Source organism: Brassica oleracea, chromosome C3 (assembly GCF_000695525.1).
Source record: "Brassica oleracea var. oleracea cultivar TO1000 chromosome C3, BOL, whole genome shotgun sequence".
Taxonomy (NCBI): Eukaryota; Viridiplantae; Streptophyta; class Magnoliopsida; order Brassicales; family Brassicaceae; genus Brassica; species Brassica oleracea.
This window is the reverse complement of record NC_027750.1, coordinates 34510262-34515641: the sequence shown is the minus strand read 5'-3', so window position 1 is coordinate 34515641 and position 5380 is coordinate 34510262. Positions and strand designations below refer to the sequence as shown.

General features: G+C 35.3%; 1 long non-coding RNA gene across 1 annotated transcript in view; it reads right to left on the bottom strand.

Annotated features, from left to right (window-relative positions):
* LOC106333400 overlaps positions 1 to 2313 on the bottom strand; it is a 5126-nt gene extending 2813 nt beyond the window's left edge. Inside the window, exon 1 of the long non-coding RNA XR_001268359.1 lies at positions 1426 to 2313. This is a non-coding gene — a long non-coding RNA (uncharacterized LOC106333400). The remainder of the gene's footprint in view (positions 1 to 1425) is intronic.
* Positions 2314 to 5380: the final 3067 nt, after the last annotated feature.

The following is a 5380-nucleotide window of genomic DNA, read 5'->3' as shown; positions in this document are numbered from 1 at the left end:
GTTTTCATGAATATTATCAATCAGTTTCTAGAATCCTACAGACACTTTTTTTTTCTTTTGTAACACGGAATGCTACAGATACTAAATCAAAGATAGTTACTAATGATATGAAAACAGTTCTTTAAAAAACATTTCTGATGCTTAAATTGTATTTTCTTATAAGTATATATCGCTTGATGTTTTCAAGGATTAACAAGCAATAAGTTTCTACATTCTCACAGAATACTAAATCAATGACAGAAATGTTGCCAAGACTTAGAGACCATGAGAAATTTCCAATCATTGTTATTGTAAAAACTAAAAACTCAAGTCAACATATACAATTTATAGAATCTAACACAGTAATCATTTAGCCTCCTATGCAGAGTTGTGGAGAAATCATTTCACATGTTTACAATGATCACCGAGGGTTAAGAGTATAACACAAAACATAAACATTCAAGATTCAAAGAAACTACGACCACATTCTGCAGGAATCTCTCATACGTTGATCTAGAAGTGACTTCATAGAAATCAGTTACATTATAATACATACAAGAACCAAACTAATTTTGAATAATTTTTTCTGATCAACATACAGAATACTAACGCAGTTTAGAAGGATCACTGAGAGTAAGAGAGGCATAACAAAAAAACAGATACATTCAAAATTCAAAGAAACTACTCGCACAATCTATAGGAGTTTCACCTGTTAATCTACAAAGAGACTCTAAAACATACCCAATTCATAAAAGAGAGACCTTAAAATACATAAAAGCACCAAACTAAAGAGATACTAACACCATTTAGAATTATCACTGAGGCTTAAGAGCATATCACAAAATAGAAATATTCATCAAGATTCAAAAACAGAACTACTTACAACAACAGATGGAATCTCCCACCTATGTTGATCTGCCAGAGTCCAAGATACATAGATTTCAAAAAATGAGAGACCTTATAATACAGAAAAGCACCAAGATAAAGAGATTCTAACACGTTTAGAATGACCACTGAGGGTTAAACGCATGGCACAAATCAAAAACATTCAAGATTCAAAGAAACTACAACCACAATTTGCAGGAGTCTCTCAACTTTAGGATGATCTACAAGAAAGTCTAACATACATCAATTTCATTAAAATAAAAGACCTTATCATACATACAAGCACCAAACTAAAGAGAACAGAGAGAGAGAGAGAGAGATTACACTTTAAACACAATATAATGTTCCAATATGAAAAAAGAATCTACTTTCTCATCAATGGATATGTTAACAATCAGTTTCTAGAATCTTATGAATGCTAGATCAATGAGAGAAACATTATCAAAGATAATAACAGAGCTTTCCAATTCCTTTACATTTACGCATATATCACTTAACTTAGTTTGTATTCATATGTAACAATATCATTTTGTAAGATAAAAAGTGAAGAAAAGCATATACCTGGGTAAATCCTTGGCGTCAATGAAGATATGAACAGTTTGTGAAGAACGTACCTAAACAAATGTAATTAGTCTTCACTTCATATCAGTCTCTCCTGCTTGTGATTTTCATAATTGAATGTATCGACTAAGTAACAAACAAGTTTGAAAAGCACATACCTGGTTAAAAAAATCTGATACACTTGAAATCATCTCTGAGTCTTCTGAAGCACATACAAAACCTGAGGAAATCATAACTAATTAGTCTTTAAGTTCAAAAAAAAATTATCTTGTGAGTTATTACCCTGTAAGTAGTAACTATGACATAAGTCTTTGTATAGGGACTTCCTAAGCCGGACATAGTGAGGTGAGGAATCAATTTTTGGTTCATAGTGTCTTAAGACATGGTTTAAGCTGTTGGTCGTTTTTACCATCCAAACAAGCTAAAACTCGATTTGGTTTAGTCTCTATCTTGAAATTGGTTTAAGTTGTTGGTCGTTTTTACCATCCAACAAGCCAAAAACTTGTAGTCTTTTTTCTAAAAGCTTTGACAAGGCTTAACTTTAGTAAGGAGTCTGTTTTTGCTCTTTGTTTTAAACTGATCTTTTTGTTTGTTCTTTGTCTAGTGATTTTTAAGCCTTGTGGTTGTTGTGAAGAATTAGTTTTCGGGTATATAGTCTCTGTCTCAAGACTTCTTTAAGCCGCTGGTCATGGGGAGCAATATTGTCTAAGGTTTCTTTGTAAGCCGTTGGTTATAGTTGTCTAGACCTTCATAAGCCGTGGGTAGAAATATATTGTCTAGACTCTTCTAAAGCCTTATATAACTTTAAGCCATTGAAACGACCTCAGAGCTTTGTCTAAAACTTTTTTGCAAAGTCGCTGGTCGTTTTATCCATCCAACTAGTCTTTGTTTGTCTAGAGGATCTTTTTAAGCTGTGGTCGTTCGATCCCATGCAACACATTCAGTCTTAAGGATTTTTTTTTTTTTTTTTTGCGAAGCTGTGGGTGTATGACTGTATGTGATGAAGACGTTTTCAATCACAGTCTTTATCTGAAGACCTTTCTTGCAAGCCGTGGGTACAAATGTGATGAATAATTTTTCAATCACATTCTCTTATGTCTGAAGACCTTTCTTGGAATCCGCGGATACTAACGCAATGTACGTTTACAATCACAGTCTCTGTCTAAAGACTTGTTTTTCTTTAAGCCGTTGATACTAAATTTTGTCACACTTTTCATCCTCAAACATCCTTTGCATCATAGAGCTGTGGGTAAGCAAAGGATCTGGTTTAGATTTAGAGTGTTTGTCTACATTTTTTTAAGCCGTGAGTACTTGATGAATCCAATCTTTTATAAGCCACAGTCTCTGTCTAAAAAGTTGTTTGGTAAGACATTGGTACTAAGTTTTGTCATACTTCGCATCCCCGAACAATGGATCCGGTTTTGGTTCTCTCAAGTCGTATGTACCAATATTTGTCTAAACCAACTCATAAGCCGTAGGTAGTTTTGTAACCCTTGGGTACTAGTGTGATGAAGACATATTCAATCACAGTCTCTGCCTAAAGACCTTTTATGGCAAGCCGTGGGTACTAATGTGATGAAGACGTTTTCAATCACAGTTGCAAGCCGTGGGTACTAATGTGATGCAGACGTGTTGTGTTCACTCAGTATTTGTCTAAAGACTTCCTTGCAAAGCCGTGGGTACAAATGTGATGAATATGTTTTCAATCACAGTCTTTGTCTTTTTGGCAAGCCTTTTGTCTTAATACTTTTCATAAGCCGTGGGTGCAGATGTGATGAAGATATTTTAATCAAAGTCTCTGTCTAAAGACCCTTTTTGCAAAGCCGTGGGTACAAATGCGCTGAAAACGTTTATAATCACAGGCTTTGTCTAAAGACCTTTTGCAAGCCGTGGGGTACTAATTTTATGATTCACAGTCCTTGTCTCAGGACTTTCTTGCAAGCCATGGGTACTCACGTAGTGTACCATTTTTTTCAATCACAGTCTCTGTCTAAAGACTTGTTTTCAAGCCGCGGGTACTAAATTTTGTCCCACACTTTGCATCCTCAAACTTAGAGCTGTGGGTAAGCAAGGGATCTGATTTAGAATCTTTGTCTGAAGACATACCAATGTTGTCTAAACCCCCTTAATAAAGCCGTGGGTAAAACAAGATTTTCCAATCACTTTGAGGAACTTGTGATCGTTACTTCACACAACGGGACTGGGGACAATTAGTTTTCATGACTTGTGATCGTTATTTCCATTCAACAAGTTCATATCCTTTGTGTTAATGAATCCTTCCAATGATCTTATAGCCATTAGACATAGTGATTTTCTGTCTAAAGACATTTTGTAAGCCGATGGTTGTTTTTGTAAAGCCGTGGGTACTAAAGCATATTTCACTTTACCATCCCCCAAATGTCTCTTGCTTAGACATGCACTACCAACCAATACTGTTTTAGAGCCATTGGGACGATCTCGTAACCTTTGACTAAATTTTTTTTCATCACAGTCTTTGTCAAAAAGACATTCTTGCAAGCCGTGGGTAAAGACTTTTTTTAAGCCTCTGTCTAAAGACTTTTAAAGCCGTTGGTAGTTAAAGGTCTTTGTCTAAAGACCTTTTTGGAAAGCCGTGGGTACAAATGTGATGAAAACACCTTTTTTGGCAAGCCGTGGGTACTACTAATGTGATGAAAACATATTCCAATCAGAGTCTGTGTCTAAAGACTTCTTTTAATGTGATGAAGATGTTTTCAATCACAGTCTCTGTCTAAAGACTTCTTTTTAAGCCGCTGGTACTAATATTTGTCATTTTCCGTCTAGAGACTATTTTTAAGCCGGCAGTTGTTTTTATTTAGCCGTGGGTACTAAAGTGTGTTTTACTTTCCATCCCCCAAATATCTCTTGCATAGACATGCACTACCAACCAATAGTTTCTAGGGTCATGGTTTAAATTTCCTCTGGGTCTAAGCTTTTCACACGCAGCAGGGAGTCGGGACAATGTCTCCAAATAAGATTCTGGCAGAACACTATTAGATTAAAGCCTGCCTTTGATCTTTTTGGAGTTTCATAGAACTTAAAGAAAAGTAAGAGTCTGACAGTAGATGAGAGAACTTATCTGTTTTATGTTGCTACTTCTTTAGCTTCCACATTCTGTAAAACAAAAACAGAGAGAGATGCTAAAGTGATCAGCAATTCTCCAATATACAAGCAATCAGGCGCAAGAAAGAATCATTGTATATAAGCATCACTTTAAATAACAAAACATTTAAGTAGCCCAGACCTAAAGCACGATCAAGTTCTAAGTAAAACTGGAAATCAAAATATCAATTGCTAAAATAAATACAATCATCTCCACGCAAACTTGTCAGATATGTTCGTCTTTGATTCTCAAAGATTAGAATAACAAAAACAATTTGCGTAGACAGAGACGTTACCTCAACGATTATTCCATTCGGATTCAAGCGCTTTCCAGGATCACTACAACAATAAATGAATGAACGATTAAGGAAATTTGAAACCCTAAAAACAAAATCGCAAAACCCAATCGATCGCATCAACGGAACCCAACAAAACAGATTCACGATCGAAGAGAAAGAACATACTATTTTAAGGATGTCGTCAACTTCTCTGCTTGTGAAAATCTTTGAAAAAGAGTTAATCTCCAGAAATTTCGAGAAATAAACTTTTGGGAGAATACCCTAAGAAGTGACAGAACCGAGGAAACATCTCCTTCTGATATGATATATTAATACGCTGTTTTTATATATGTATTGTTGCATCTTTAAACAGCAACGGATACATTTTTAAACGGACGGTGCTTATTGCTCCACGTGTTGTGTTTATAGTGCACCTTCCTCCTCAAGGTTCTCTTGATCCTGCAGATTAAACGGGTTTCAAATGTAGCCTTAACAGACTTTTAAACTAGGCCCAATAAAACTCATTGTTTCAAATATTAAATTTTCTTTATGCTATC